Source organism: Cornus florida, unplaced genomic scaffold, assembly GCF_030987335.1.
Source record: "Cornus florida cultivar Cherokee Brave unplaced genomic scaffold, ASM3098733v1 CherokeeBrave_3.0.0_Hap2_Chr09, whole genome shotgun sequence".
NCBI lineage: Eukaryota > Viridiplantae > Streptophyta > Magnoliopsida > Cornales > Cornaceae > Cornus > Cornus florida.
The window spans coordinates 21,459,415-21,476,654 of NW_026775579.1; the positions used below are offsets into that span (position 1 = coordinate 21,459,415).

At 36.7% G+C, this 17,240-nt stretch overlaps 2 pseudogenes; one reads left to right on the forward strand and one right to left on the reverse strand.

Annotated features, from left to right (window-relative positions):
• Positions 1-2,428: 2,428 nt before the first annotated feature.
• On the forward strand, positions 2,429-2,527 carry LOC132275559 (small nucleolar RNA R71; annotated as a pseudogene).
• Positions 2,528-9,970: 7,443 nt separating this feature from the next.
• LOC132275603 (small nucleolar RNA R71) lies at positions 9,971-10,069 on the reverse strand (annotated as a pseudogene).
• Between the last annotated feature and the right edge of the window lie 7,171 nt (positions 10,070-17,240).

The following is a 17,240-nucleotide window of genomic DNA, read 5'->3' on the forward strand; positions in this document are numbered from 1 at the left end:
TAGATGCAGGTATGAAGTTCGATCGATCGAACCTCTTTTGAGATCGATTGAACAGGCACAAAAAGTCTATTTTAGAGCTGAAAGTGCAGGCATTCCCAATCAAAATCCTCAACAATGTGTATGAAACCAGAATATATCTAGACGTCGTAAGAAATGAAAGATAAAATAGAAATGAGGAAAGAATAGGGTTGTAAACCTTACGAAGCATTGCTAGTTTTTAACGTCTTTAGCAAGGCGTTGGGCTCTTTTAGCCCGGATCAAATATCTTGTTATGCATCCCCTCCTTGACGGGGTGAAAAACACTTTGAACCCCATCCAACAAATGGTTCTTTAAGGAACTTGTTGGATTTGGATCAAAAGACATTGATGGTCCTTGGTTAAAACAACTCTTGGGCATCCATGCCCTTTTAAACTTTGCTTTTGAAACAACAATTCTTGAATTCAAGTTTAAAGATGAACTCTTAGAACTTCCAAGCAAAAACTCAAGTTTTTCAAGTTCATTATCGATGTACTTTTCTACAACACACACTTCTTCATGCTTGTCTATCGAATTTGGGGTTAGATTAAAAATGTTCAACTTCACCTTCCTATGGCCAAATGAGATTTTCATTATCCCCTTCCTACAATTTATGTTGGCATTTGGGGTTGCCAAGAAGGGACGGCCAAGGATAACGGGAATTTGGCTCTTGGGATTCGGAACCGGTTCCGTGTCTATAACAACGAAATCAATGGGGAAGAATAACTTATCAATCTTAATTAAAACATCCTCTATGATACCCTGGGGCTTTTTGATGGATCGGTTGGCAAGTTGTAAAACCACCAACATCGGTTTTAAGTATCCTAAGCCCAATTTGACATATATCGAATATGGAAGAAGGTTGACACTTGCTCCTAAGTTTAGAAGAGCCCGATTAATAACATGGTCACTAATGGTGCAAGAAGTAGTAGGTGAACCAGGGTCCTTAAACATTGGGAGTGTGTTATACTGCAAAATGGAGCTCAATTGCTCGGTCGAGACCACTTTTCTTGGTGCTTGGCTTTTGTTCTTCCTCTTTTGGGTGCAAAGATCTTTTAAAAATTTGGCATAACCGGAATTTGCTTAATTGCATCCAAAAGCGGAAGATTAGTCTTCACTTGCCTAAACATTTCAATGATTTCATTAGTCTTGGTCTTTTGTTTGTCAAGAGAAATGGATCCTTTCAAGGCATCCGGAAATGGAGCTTTAGGCTCAAAAGCTTTTTCAGAATTTTTCTTTGAAGAATCTTCAACACAAGAATTTTTCAAACTGTCACAAGAATTTTTCAAATCATCTTTCAAAACTTTGTTCAAATCATTTTCTATTACTTTTTCCATAAAGGGGTCATGCACATGCAATGAAGGAGGAATAGGATGTGAAACGGGACGGGTGTCAACTTTTGGTTGCACCGGTTCATTCTCTTCATTGGACATACTCACTTGGATGTCCACAATTCTCCCACTTCTCAAGGTTGTTACCGCATTGACATGTTCGATTGTGTGACCTTTCAATGAGAAATGAGTCTCCACAATACATTGTTGCTTTGGTGGTGCATTCAAAGGCATCTTCCCTTTCTCTTTAGCATTCAAGGTGCTAGCTATTTTCCTGACTTGGGTTTCTAGCTTAGCAATAGATTGGGAATGGAAATGAAACAATTGAGTATTTGCCTCTAGAGTACCTAGAGCGGTCAACACTTTGTCCTCAAAAACGAGACTCCTAAAATTTCCTTGAGAATATGATGATTGGTTAGGAAAATGAGAATTAGAGAATTGATTACCATACAATTGAAATGATGATGATCTAAAACCTTGGGAACCTTGGCCTTGCATTGGAGGTGGAAGATACTTGTTTTAAAAACCACCTTGGGGAGGGTTTGAGCCAACCCCTTGGCTTTTCCAAGAGAAATTTGGATAGTTTCTCCAACTTGAATTGTAATGAGTGCTATAGGGATTATTCCCTTGGTAGACAAATATCGCATTGACTTGCTTATGGGGCTCACTTTGCACATTTCCATGGGGACAATTGGAAGTGGAATGTAAAACACTTGAACAAGTCATACAAGATTCATTAGATGCACGATGATGAACATGATTAGGGGAGGAAGATACTTGATTCGCCGAAGTTTGGTTGATCAAAAATTGATCAAACTTTTGAGATAAGGATTTCATCTCAGCGACTATGTCATTGGAGTTGACAACTTGATATAAGCTAACATTCTTCCTTCTACCTAAATTTCTACCATTTTTAGAGGATAAAGATCTATGCATTGAATTCTCACTCATGCTTTCATACAATTGCCACACATCATCCTCATACTTGTCAAGATAAGAACCACCCATATATGCATCAACCATACCCTTGTGAATATTCGATAAACTTTCAAAGAAATATTGGACTAATTGCCACTTAGGTATGTCATGATGAGGGCACTTTCTAAGAAAATCATTAAACATTTCCCATGCCTCATGAATAATTTCCCAATCCCATTGAGAAAATTCACAAATTGAAGTTCTCATGGCGTTGGTCTTAGAAACCGAGTAGTACTTCTTCAAGAACTCTTGTTACATTTTTGCCCAATAAGTTATTTATTAAGATTGTTGAACTAATTTTTTGCCTTGTCTTTAAGGGTGAAAGGGAAAAGTTTAAGTCTTAAAACCTCTTCCGGCATGTCCGTGCATTTCACGGTGGAATACACTTCAAGAAACTCATCCAAATGCTTGTAAGGTTCTTCACTTGGAAGTTCATGATAGTTAGGAAGCATTTGGATGGTTTGTGGTTTAATCTCATAGTGATGTGCTCTAAATGGAGGCAATTGAATGCAAGTGGGTGCATTATATTCATTAGGCACATAATGGTCTCTTAAAGCAATGGGAGGATTCACAACCGGCGGTGCTACTCGAACGCCTTGATTTCCTTGCATAACGGGAGGTTGTGGAGCAAACATTGGCCGAGGCATTCCCAATGAAATTTGGCTTTGTTGTTGTGGTGGAATGAATGGTCTAGGTATGCCTAATGATACTTGAATATTTTCATGATGCACATTAGGGTGGAGGATGCCTTGTTGGTCTATATAACCAAGGTCCTCCACATGGTCGTCATTCAATTCCTCCATTGGTAAAATGGAGTGATAAGAACTACCTCTTCCCCTAGGATTATGAACAACCGATTCAAGATGCAAATTAAGAGGGACAAGAGTAGGATTTAATGACCTACGACCATGCATACACTAGCTAAACAAATAATAAACAAATAACAATCACTTCGCCCCCACAACAAATCAATCAACAAATCTCCACGTACAATGATCCCATACTCCCATGCTTGAACAACATGCAAAGAAAAGTAAATTGCCTCCACGCGGGCTCACGATTTATCTAAAAATGGAAAAACTTCCCACCATGTGGGCCGATGATTTAAGTAGAGATTGAGTTAGAAAGATCTCACAAAGGGTCCTTAAGCAATTTCAATTCATTTTCAATTTTCAAGCCTGCTATGCTTTGCAATTTTTTAGATTTTAGCATTTTTTTGCTTTTGCTTAGCTTCACTTGGCTTCCTTGCTTTCAATTCTCCTTTGCTTAACTTCCTTGCTCAATTCACCTAATCAAATATGAATAAACACAATAAGTAACAAAAGTAAAATAAAATAAAGACACGATCAAAAAAGTACTAATTCCTATTTGTTTCCAAAACACGGCATTGCCAATTTAAATCCCCAGCCAAAAACTTGGTGGTTCTGTCGCGGGTACAACCAAATTTGTGCAAAATAGTGCGGCCAAGTTTTAAATTTATAAATGCCACTACTACCCTTAACTAAAAATATATCTAGGGTGAGTAGGGATCGTCCCAAGGGATTTTAAGCACTAGCAATGGAAACAATGTATAGGGTTAGTAGGTCGAGTGATCAAGAGATAGTGTGTTTGGTTGATTAGACTACAAACTAAACTAAACAAGTTTAATGTAAGATAAGCAATTTAAATGAAATTTATAGAAAACAAGAGAGTGAGGTCTTGGAGTCTAGAGGTCACCACTAAACATCACCATTCTAGACATTTAATGTATAATTAATGAGGGGAAACATGTGTTGCAATTTGAGAGTGTGTGATTGAACAAGCATAGATAACCAATTAAGCATACATTGTGTAAGCAACCTAGCGAATAGCACAATACATCAAAATAAGCCATTAATCATTCCTTTAAGCTCACAATCCAAACACATCACATGGTTAGAGACTAATACTACTTGTATTCATAAGCATGAAACATCAAACAACAAGCATAGATTGTCCTCCTATCTAATAACTAAGGTAATTACACTACAACTAAGCTAAGGGCATGAAAATTAAACTAAAGAAACTAAGGAAGAGGCACAATCCATTAAGACATGAGTATAAACCATCAAATAAACTACAATAGTATTCTATTAAGCACTATCCCTTGATAATCTCTAGATCCATAGCATCAACACACATAGACATGCATCAATAACACAAAAATTAGAGATAAACACATGGACATCTATTATAGTATACATAAACATATGGATAGAATGAAATGATCAATTGGAAGTATTAAACCACACAAATCATTAAATAAACAAGATTCTTATATAAAATAAATGTCAAAATAAGATTACAACACAAATCCCCTCAATATACAAAGCATTAGAGTCTAGAAGGCATGCTTAGGGCTAACTTTAGCCCCAAGAAGATGTTTAGCCACTCATTGAAGTAGTCATCCAACCCTCAAGGGCAATCTTCATGGTAGGAATGACCTCCTTCTTGATGGAAACCCTAGAATAATGGAAGAACTCCCAAGAATGTATCTCTTGCCTCTCCTCCTCACTTTTCTTCTTCTCTAAGAATGTTTTTAAGTGTATCTAAGTATATCTATAAAAATGGCTCAAAATCCTTATATAAGAGGCTCAAGTGTCACACCTAATGATCTGGATTCATGCACTAGGGTCCTTGCAATGATTGCACCATGAGCCAACTTTTAATAAGCTGGAACTTTTTTTTTTTTTTTTTTTAGACTTGAGGAGGTTCGATCGATCGAACTATAGTGAGATTGATCTAACTTAGGTGAGATCCATCGAATGCTATAGAGATTGATCATCCTTGGCAGCACCTTTTTAAATAAAGACAATTCTCTAAGATATTTTGGGATATTTTGGGAAACAGACAAAAGTGGTAGGTGAGGTGGTAGGTGTGGATAAGATCGGATATGTTCGATCAATCGAAGAATGGTTGGATCGATCGAACATTGTGGAATCTTTTGGATAAGGATAAGGGCTTGGATCCATCTTGAAGTGTCCAAATCGATGTTTCTTTGATAGATTGAAGTGATGTTGAGATCAATCGAATTTGCTGATTTCCAAACTTTGCTTCATTCTGCTTCCACTTTGCTTATTTCTTCCATCCAGCTTGAGTTAACTTCTTTAATGCTCTTATTTGGCTAAATTAACTTATTTTTGGGATAAGTGCCTGAAAAGGGCAATAACATGAAATTAGTCTAAGACGGGAAAATAAGATAGATAAAGGTCCTGGAAAATAACATGAAATTAACTTAAGGGGTTTAATTGCGCACTTTTCAGCGCTCATCGCTTTACAGGTAGTCAAATCCCAATGTGAAGGGATTGTTTCAACTCTAATCTAGAATCTTTTAGGTAAAGACCTTAAGATTTTCTCACAGATTTTCTTATCATTAACTTTTTTACTTAAGTGACGTAGTTCAGAAATTATTTCAAGAAGATTAGAATAAAAATTAGAAAAGGATTCATCTTCTTTCATCATGATGTTCCCAAAGTTATGAGAAAGCATCTGAATTTTAGATAACTTCACTTTTGAAGACCTTGACTTCTTTACCATCTACAGTTTTATATTCTGTAGGTGGTGAATAGCCAGATTCAACTATAGCCCAAGTTTTACCACCAGAATTTTACAAATAGGCTCTCATCTTTGATTTCCAAAAATTGTAATTATCTCCTTCAAACAAAGGACCACATTGATTAGAACCACCTTCTTTCAACGCATAAGACATGATTAAAAATCAATTTTGAAATTAAAATAAAACGTCCTACCAAGGATCAACTCAATATGTAGAGATTGGCTCTGATACTAATTTGTGAGTCGTATGTCGCGGAATATTTAGAAAGTTTTGATAATTTTAAAACAGATCTGTGTCTTTTCCAACTTTACTTATTTTAGCAATTAAATAATTAATCACATGCAGATAAAACAAAGCAAAGTATAAAGTTAGAGATGATACCAGGATTTTCAGTGAGGAAACCCCAGTTGATAAAATACGTCAACTGTTTGTATAGCAAAAACCTTATAGACTATGCAGTCCAAAGTAAACCAATCCACTATGCTTGAAACAAAGTACACTGAACTTTGACTCGAGCTCACACCCTATCGTTCTACCAAACACCAACTACTAACAATCCTCTAGCTTTGCGACTCCCCGTCCAATAACAACTTGACCTCAAGCCTATGCTTGATATTTATAGAAGAGTAGCAGGTAGATTAGACAACACTCTACGAATGCTCCAACCCTTTCAAAGTGTGATCGCTTTTACTTCTGTTCTTCAATCATCTGAATTCGATGTAGAATTAAATCTATTTTTGTCTGATCGATATAGATGTAATTGTATGATCATAATCAGGATTTGAAAACCACAACTCTAAACTCACTACGTGTTTATGTGTATGTGTTCTAAAAAAATGACAGAAAAATCTCTTGGATTTTCTGCAAGACTAATCTTCATAAGGCTTTTAAGAATAATGAATTTGTAGAACAAAAACCATGAAAAAACCTATGTGTATGAGATGGTTTATATAGAGATTTGTAAAGTCCTATTTCTTTTGAAAATAAAAGAAATTTCATGCATAGGACTTGGAAGGAAAGTTGGATAAAAAAGGAATAAAACAGAACAAGAAAATTAAAAACCAGTTGCAATCAGGACTTCTGGAACCGATTCCCAAACCTGGTGCTGGTTCCCAAAGGACATAATAGAGTTCTCAAATCTCAGCTTTTGGAACCGGTTCCCAAATTTAGGTACCGATTCCCACTTGAAAGAATCCCATTTGAACTTGGATTTTAATGAGTGCTCAAATGTGACGCATTTTGGCACCTAAGCAAGGGTATTCTAGTCCAATCATTTATCTTATTTTGATGTCTTAGATACTTATTTGTGTTACTGCCTATTTCAAGTGAATAATGTTTAAATAGGCTAACAAGAGCCATTTAGATCATTTTGGAGCTAAGGAGCAAAGTTGGAAAGAAGCCAAGAAAAATGCACCAAAGCAACTTTGATCGATGGAAGGGGAGCTTCGATCGATCGAAATGGTCTTCGATCGATCAAAATGAAGGCAGTGCCAGCTCAGCCAATGGGATAGACTCTGAAAGATATTTTGGTGCCATGTCAGCTTCGATCGATCGAAAATACTGCTAGCAGTGAGCTGTCTAATTCCCGAGCATGCCATTTTCTATCTACCATGCATAGTTGCGAATTTCCTCCAATCAAAGGCTATTATTCTGACTTAGTCCTTACTCAAAGGAGTGTAATTGATATTATTGAACAGGAATTGTAATAGCTAGAGATTTTTTTTTATTACCAATTATAGAATAGAAAATTTTGCTCTCTAGAACTAGGGTTTTGAGAAGAAAGCAAAGATGAAGATAATGATGCCAACCTCCAAGCTAGCCCTTGAGGGTTCCATGTCCACTACCATGAGTGGCTAAATCCTTCTCTTGGGGCTAGAGATAGGCCTTAAGTTTGCTTCCTAGACCTAGTCTTTTATATATTTTTGGGGATTTAATTGTAACAAATGTTTTGATCTTGGATTAATATATATCTTATGGTTTCTACTTGATGTGTATGGATTTTAATGCTTTCAAGTGATTCTCTATCTCTAACCATATATCTATGTATGCTAGAATGAATGATTCATGTGCTTTTCTCTAGATTTAATGGAATTAATGCATGTTTATGTGTGTTGACGATGTTAATCTAGAGATGATCAAAACATAGTTCTTAATTGAACATTCTTGTGATTTATTTGATGGTTCACACTTGTTTCTTGATGAATTGTGCCACACCCTTAGTTTAATTAGTTTAAATTTCATGTCTCTAGCCTAGATGTAGTGTAGTTGCTTTAAATTCTTAAATAGGTGGACAATCTATTCTTGTTTCTTGGTGTTCCATACTTATGAATGCAAAGAATGTATGCCTCTAGATAATTGTGTGTGCATTAATTGTGGTTTTATTGAATGGAAATTGGTCTCATTTGATATGTTGTGCTTTTCATTAAATTGGCTAGACAATCTATACTTATTTGCCATCCATGCTTAGTATCAATAGATGTCTTACACACACACCCAAGTTACAATTTAATTTCCCCATTAATGTACAATTTCTAGCGCCTAGTGAAGTCAAGCTTAGTGGTGAACTCTAAAGCCCCAAGTCCTCTTTCCTATATCTTTCCTCTACTTTTTTAGATTTCTCTCTTTACTTGCATTAATTTTAATTACATTCTAATTTAATTAACCAACCACAACCAATCTTTGATCACTCGACCTTCTAATCCGACATTAATTTCCGTCACGAACACACCTCCTTTCCCTTGGGGCGATCCCCACTCACCCTAGCTATATTTTTAGTTAAAGTTAGTTGTGGTTCTCTATAAATTTATAAACTTGAATCCGGAATGACCAAGTTTTGGCACCGTTGCCGAGGAATTGGCACCGTCGTGTTTGGAAATTAATTAGGAATTAGTACTCTATTGATCTTGTCTTTATTTTTATTTTATTTTTGTTACTTATTGTGTTTGTTCTTGTTTGTTTAGGTGCATTGAGCCAAGAGAGCAAAGAAAAGGGAAATTAAAAAGCAAAGAAGCAAAGAAACCAAGTGAAGCTAAGCAAAGAGCATAAAAAGCTCAAAATTAAAAATTTTGCAAAGCAAGTAAGGCAAAGAAAGAAAAAAATTTAAAAATCATTTGAAGTTACTTAAGGACCCTTTGTGAGCTTCTTTAAACTCAATCTCTAGTTAAATCGTGAGCTCGCGTGGAGGCATGTTTTTCATGTCTTAGATAGATCGTAAGCCCGCGTGGAGGCAATTTAATTTTTCTTGCATATTGTTGAAAGCATGGGAGTATAGGATCAATGTATGTGGAGGAAGTTTGTTGATTATTGATTCGTTATGAAGGTGAACTGCTTGTTACTTGTTTTCGGTCTTGTTTGTGCATGCATGGTCGATCACTAAATCCTACTCTTGTCCCATTTAATTTGAATTTTGAATCCATTGTTCGTAATTCTAAGGGAAGAAGTAGATTAATTGACTCCATTTCATCAATGGAAGAGTAAAATGAGGACCATATGGAGGACCTTGGTCACATGGACCGACAAGGTATCCTCCACCCTAATGAACGTCATGACAATATTCAAGTACCTTTAGGCATGCCAAGACCATTTCTTCCATAACAATAAGGCCAAGTTCCATTAGGAATGCCTTGGCCAATTTTTGCTCCACAACCTCCCATTATTCAAAGGAATCAAGGTGTTTATGTTGCACCACCAATTGTGAATCCTCTTCTTACTTTAAGAGACCATTATGTGCCTAATGAATATAATGCACCCACGTGCATTCAATTGTCCCCATTTAGAGCACATCATTATGAGATTAAACCGCAAACCATTTAAATGCTTCCTAACTATCATGGACTTCCAACTGAAGAACCTTACAAGCATTTGGATGAGTTTCTTGAAGTGTGTTCTACCGTGAGATACACGGACATGCCGGAAGAGATTTTAAGGCTTAAACTTTTTCCTTCTACCCTTAAGAATAAGGCAAAATATTGGTTCAATAATCTTAGGCCTTTTTCAATAACTTCTTAGGCGGAAATGCAACAAGAGTTCTTGAAAAAAGTACTATCCGGTTTCTAAGACCAATGCCATGAGAACTTCAATTAGAGAATTTTCTCAAAGGGATGGGGAATTATTTCATGAGCCATGGGAAAGATTCAATGATTTTCTTAGGAAGTGTCCACATCATGACATGCCTAAATGGCAATTAGTTCAATACTTCTTTGAAAGTTTGCCAGATAGTCACAAGGGTATGGTTGATGCATCTATGGGTGGTTCTTGTCTTGATAAGCATGAGGATGATGTGTGGCATCTTTATGAAAGTATGAGTGAAAATTTAATGCATAGATCCTTATCTTCCAAAAATGGTAGAAACTTAGGTGGAAGGAAGAATGTTGGCTTATATTAAGTTGACAATTCCAATGACATAGCCGCCGAAATGAAATCATTATCTCAAAGGTTTGATCAATTCTTGATCAACCATAATTGCGCAAATCAAATGTCTTCCTCCCCTATTCATCATCATCATAATTCTAATGAGACATGCATGACTTGTTCTAGTGTTTTACATTCTACTTCCAATTGTACTCATGGACATGTGCAAAATGAGCACCAAGAACATATAAATGCCACTTTTGTTCACCAAGGGAATAATCCCTATGGCTCACATTATAATCCCGGATGGAGGAACCATCTAAACTTCTCTTGGAAAACCCAAGGGAAAGGCTCAAACCCACCCCAAGGTGGTTTTCAAGGAAAGTATGTTCCACCTCCAATGCAAGGCCAAGGTTCCCAAGGTTATAGATCTTTTTTCAATTACATGGAAACCAATTTTTTAACTCTCATTTTCCTAATCAATCATCTTACTCCCAAGGAAATTCTAGGAGCCCCGCTTTTGAGGAAAAAGTGTTGACCGCTTTAGGTACTTTGGAGGCCAATACTTAATTGCTTCATTCCCATTCTCAATCCATTGCTAAGCTAGAAACCCAAGTCGGGCAAATAGCTAGTACCTTGAATGCTAGAGAGAAAGGGAAGATACCTTTAAATGCCCCACCAAAGCAACAATTTGTGGTGGAGACCAATTCCTCATCGGAATGTCACACAATTGAACATGTTAATGCGGTGACAACCTTGAGGAGTGAAATTTTTTTTGATAACCAAGTTGGTATTCCTAATGAAGAGAGTGAACCGGTGCAACCAAAAGTTGACACCCATTCCAATTCATATTTTGTTCTTCCTTCATTACATGTGAAAGATTCTTGTGTTGAAAAAGCTTTGAAAAATGATTTGAAAAAATCTTGTGATGATTTGAAAGAGTCTTATGTTGAAGATGCTTTGAAGAAAGATTTTGAAAAGGTTTTTGAGCCAAAGTCTCCATTTCCGGATGCCTTGAAAGGATCCATTTCTCTTGAAAAGCAAAAGACCAAAGTGAATGAAATAATTGAAGTGTTTAGGTAAGTGAAGATCAATCTTCCACTTTTGGATGCAATTAAGCAAATTCCTGCTTATGCCAAGTTTTTAAAAGATCTTTGCACCCAAAAGAGGAAGAACAAAAGCCAAGCACCAAAGAAAGTGGTCTTGACCGAGCAAGTAAGCTCCATTTTATAACATAACACTCTCCCAAAATTTAAAGACCCCGATTCACCTACTACTTCTTGCATCATTGGTGACCATGTCATTAATCGGGCTCTTCAAGATTTAGGAGCAAGTGTTAACCTTCTTCCATATTCGGTGTATGTCAAATTGGGCTTAAGAGACTTGAAACCGACGTCGGTAGTTTTGTAACTTGCCGACCGATCCATCAAAAAGCCCCGGGGTATCATTGAGGATGTCTTGATTAAAATTGATAAATTCTTTTTCTCGGTCGATTTCGTTGTCATTGACATAGAACCGGTCCCAAATCCCAAGAGCCAAATTCCCATTATCATTGGCCGTCCATTCTTGGCAACTACAAATGTCAACATTAATTGTAGGATGGGGATAATGAAAATTTCATTTGGGCATATGAAGGTGAAATTGAATATATTTAATCCAACCCCAAGTTTGAATGACAAGCATGAAGAACTATGTGTTGTAAAGAAGTGTTTTGAAAATGAATTTGATAAAGTTAAATCTTTGCTTGAAAGTGGAAGTTCTAAAAGTTCATTTTCCAAAAAAATTTCAAAGAATGTTGATTTGAAAACAAAGTTTGAAAGGGCATGGAAACCCAAAAGTTGCATTAACAAAAGACAATCAATCTCTTTTGATTCAAACCCAACAAGTTCTTTGGATAGCCATTTGTTGGGTGGGATTCAAAATGTCATTCACCCCATTAAGGAGGGGATGTCAAATAAGATTTTTTATCCGGGCTAAAAGAGCCCAACGTCTTGCTAAAGACGTTAAAGACTAGTGCATTCCGTAGGGTTTGGCAATCCTATTCCTCCCTCATTTCTATTTTTTTTATGTTCTTGCGTCATCTAGATATGAATTGAATTGAAAAATCCAGCTTGAGAGCCATTTTCTGCATTTTGAGTACTGCCAGGGACATTTCAATCGATCGAACTTAAGTTCGATGGATCGAAGTCCCACTTCGATTGATCGAACCATTTAATTTGAGGATTTTTTAATTTCCACTACGATCGATCGAAGTCAGGTTCAATCGATCAAAATCCAAGTTGGATCGATTGGAGTTAAGTGTTTGATCAATCGAATTACTTCGATCGATTGAAAATACGAGATTTGAAATTTTTGGAAATCTCTTTTCTTTCCTTTTTCTTTTATTTTTCTTTTCTTTCCTTCTCCTATTCACCTTCTTCCCCCTCTCTCACTCAAACCCTAACCCTAAGCGGCCACCACCTTCATCTCTCTCCCTCCCTGAATCCATCACTATCCCATCTCATTCTCTCTAATATCTCTCAACTTAACTCCCTCACATTGCCTCTCCTCCCTTCTCTCACTTCCGGCGAGCACCAAAGACAAGCCGAAGCTTCTTATTTCGAGCCTTCATAGTCACCGGCGAGTTTTGGCCCACAAGTGGCCAGAACCAGTTATCACAAGCTCCAATCTCTCTATTTTTCATCAAATCCATCACCTCCGGCCGATTTAGGCCAAGGAGGGTGCGAAACTAGCTCCGGCGACCACCTTTATTTTCTGGCGAGCTCCGGTCATCTTCTCCGGCGCCGATGAGCTTGAAAAATTCCAATTTTTGATCCCGATCTCTTCCTCCACTCTTCTCTATTATCTAGATTGTCGGGTGAGTTCCAAATTTCCGAGTTTACATTTTTTTTTTTTTTTTTTTTTTTTGCATTGTTCTATTTTTATTTTTATTTTTATTTTCATTCTATTTTTATTTTTATTTTTATTTTTGTTCTATTTGCTTCTTGTTTTCATTTTATTTTTGCATTATAGTTTGCATTTTTAATTTTTATCTTGTATATATACCTGTATAGATTAAAATCTAAAAGTAAAACAAAAAAAATTAGAAAATAACAAAAAAAAATAATAATAAAAATAATAATTATAATACTAAAAATCATGCCAATAGTTTTAAAAATTGTGTAGACATTTGAATTGAACTGACCTTTGATATACTTGAATCTTGGTGAGAACACTTGAAATAAATTGTGGAGATGAATGTGGTTGATTGTAGTTGATAGAAGGAGAACGGGAAAAATTCATTGGATTTGTGGTTTGGTTGTGGGCGGTGTCCCTCTTAATTTTTGAAGTTGATTGAATTGCTGAATTTTTGTGTTGAAAAATTTTTAGGATGTCCATTTTTAAGGGGAAACCATGCCGGATTTTTGAAAAATTTCCACACTTAGATTCAAAATGGCATAAGATTTGATTCCTGAATTTTGAATTGGAATTTGAAAGGATTTTATAAGTTGATTTTGGAAAGAAAAGGAAACAAATGTTCAAATGTTTTCAAAGTTGAAAAGTTGATGTTGATTTTGAAATGGCTTTGAAAGTTTAAATTGTGTGAGCATAGTTCCATCTTGTCTCAACTTATCTTGAGTATGATGCATGGATGTGTTTGAAGTTGTCTACATTACTTGCAAACATGACTTGATTCGATTTTGTGCTTTGAAACTAGAAATGCTAAGTCTTGTCTTCAATACATAAAATGTTTCAAATGGACTTCTTTCCAAAATTTTGAGTGGACTAAGTGGATTATTTTGGTAAAATGATCTCTAATTGTTGAAATGTTTTGTGGTCACACTTGTTGGGGTTCAAATGTTTTTTTTTTTTTTGTTGTTCTTTTTTTTTTTTTTTTTTTTTTTTTTTTTTTGAACTTTGTTTGAAAATGTGAAGTTGAGTTGCATCATTCCTTCTACAGTTGATCATTCATTGCATGGTTCTTGTCATGAAGCTTTTCTACAATGCAATTGAATGTCTTGAACTTTAAATTTTCAAAAAATTCTAATTTTGCCCCAAAAGTGTTGAAAAATTTCAAAGTTGACCAAACTGCCCTTGATTGAGTTCAAGCTTGTTTCATTTGATTCATTTGCATCCATTTGCATGTTCTAAGTGCCTTTGATCTTGTATGTGCCCAATTCTTGATTCTTGTCATTCTAGGGCACCAGTTTGATGTCCCTTAGCATTCTTTATCATGATTTTTATTTTCGTGTGCTTATTGACTTTGAGACATACCAAATAAGGTTTCTGACTAAGTTTGGGGGTGTCTTATGGCTTCTTGGAATTTCAAATGCATGATTTAGATGTTGCTTCTGTTCTTTGGCCTTAGTTGAGATTTTGAACTGAAATGTGAACCAAGTTAGGACTGTGTTTATTTGATATTGATGTATATCTGTTTCATTGCCATTTGCTTCATATCTTCCACTTGTGATCCGTTCTTAATGACCGAGATTCTTTCCAGTGCAGATTTTGACATACAGATGGTAAGCTTCTTGTATTCTTATACTTATCCATTCTCTGCTTTATTTGAGCATTAGAAGAGGTCACGATGCATAAGTGATTTTAGGACTTTGATATTGCTGCATTCTAGTACAGGATATTTCTTTATCTGGAGTTGTTCTTACTTATGTTTCATTCGGATACATGCTATATATTTGCATACCATGTCCAGGATTCTTTCTTGAACTTGCTTGTCATAACATACTTTGGATTGCTGTGTTTTACAACTGTGCATTTCGCTTAGTCTTTATTGCATAACTTGCCTATTTCTTGAGTCCTAGGTTGACATTTGCCATGCTTATACACTTCATGTTATCCTGCTCACTGCACTTGATCTCCATTATTGCACTTGTAGACATTCTTGCTAGGAATTGATATGATGTCATCCTAAAGTTTACTTGTCATATCATTGCAGCATCTACTAGACTTTTAGGTTTGTGAATGCACGTTGCATTATTTATACACATCACAACCTATATTTGTCCTGTTGATTATGTTTTTGCTCAGACGGTTTCCATATGTGACTTTTCTGTCCTCTATGCCATCTTTAGATATCTGATCTGTTTTCTTTAGATAAGGCATGTTGAATAATGATGCTGAAGCTTTCTTATTCATTTCTTGCACAAGCATGATCCTATCTGTTTACCCTATTAAATCTTACTTGATTCAGGCATGCTTTATGTTTTCTTATCAGTTGCTTACCTTATCCTAAACTTGTGCACTGATTTACAATTGTTTTTGCAGATGCAGCGTTAAAGAAAGACTCTTGCCGGGAAATGAGTTCCTCTAGTGCCACAGCCTGCACCTCTAGTTGTAGAGTCTTCTTCTCCATCTTCTTCCGCCTCGGCATCAGTTCATTCTGATACATCTGCCATGGATGCCGAGCATGCCATTGTGAGAGAGGTCCCCGCCGAGTCTTATGCTAGTAGAGCCCGGGAGACCGAGTATAGATTTGATACAACTACATTTGCTACATTGGACCAGACCCAGTGGTCTTATAATGAGTTTGTGAGATGGGGTAGCGCATCTATTATGACTCCTGCAGACACAGTTGTCTATCCCCAGTTGGTTGCTCTCTTCTATCAGCACCTTCGGATGGATGAGGATGACATACTTCTTCTGCACACCACCATTGATGGTCAGGAGATAGACATTTCTTTACCGGCTATAGCTGCTGCCAGTCGTTGCCCCATCACTTCCCCACTAGATGAGGATACTCAGGAGCCTCTCTACCCTGATCGTCCACCATTCCCTACTGAGCAGACCATGGTTGCCACTGTAATGACCCGGTCATTTGCCTCCCTTTCCTTTTTTTTGAAATTTTACGAATGAATTTTTTTCGTTTAATTTTCTTTTCAGAGCTCTGTTTCGTGTCGCTTAGTGTCATCTCGAGTGCTTAGAATTGGTTTTTGAGACTCTTTCATGTGAATTGACAACTTCCTTTGAGGACCAAGTCATTTCTGCATTTTCACTTTTCGGACACTATGCGCCTTTCGTCCTTTTCCCTGTTTCGTCTTTTTCCCTATTCTGTCTTTTCCCCATATGTCACATTATTGGCACAACCTCACTTCTCATGCTCGGAGTTGGTTTTTGACTTCACGTGCCTTCATCTTGAGTGGTTTTCTCGAAATACGTATCTTCACTTTTGCAAGAAAGTAATCTGGTTGCTCCCGGTGTCCATAGGGGCATGGAAGCAAAGTTCTTTGAAATTATTTTCTTTTCTTGGGGTATTTTTCGTAAATATATTTTGAAGATATTTTATTTCAGGGGTTTTTAAGAAAATATTTTAGGAAGATATTTTCATTCTGGGTCATAAGTGTAGTTTTCACTTTTTGGAGGGGCCATTCTGCAATTAATGAAAGTTATTGCAAAATGTCTTGTTTTGAGCCTGAATCCTCGTACGGGATTTATTTTCACATTTCGTCGAGTTGTGTACTCTTGGAATTTCCTCCTGGTCGATGTTTTCCAGTTTCAGGGTTTCTGGCCCCGGTTTTCGCCAAACTTGTTTTGGGTATTACTTTCTGCTCGGGACTCGGTTTTTGACGCCGTTTCTTCCATTGTTCATATTTTATCATTTTGAATCTTTTTCATTCACAAAGTTTTGCCATTTGAGCACGTTTGCTCAAATTTTACTTTTTCGGACCCGGCGGGGCCCGTTCGGGGCACTTTTTGAGATTTCTATAAAAGGGGGGTGACATATTTCATTTTTCATCTTCTCCCCTCTTCATGCACGACCTGGAGCTCCCATGGCAGCCCAAGGGGTGCTGCCATCTTCTCTCTCCTCTTTTGGTTCACTTTTCCTTGATGGAAAGTCTTCGGCCTTAATGTTTATTGTTCTCCTCGCCGTGCTCTACCTTTCCCCCTTATTAGAATTCAGTTTTAACCATTTCTTGAGTTTGGTTTTGAGGTCAAGTTATGATTTTGATGGGGCTTTCATGGGGGTTATGTTCACGGCGTTGTCCCCGACAAAACC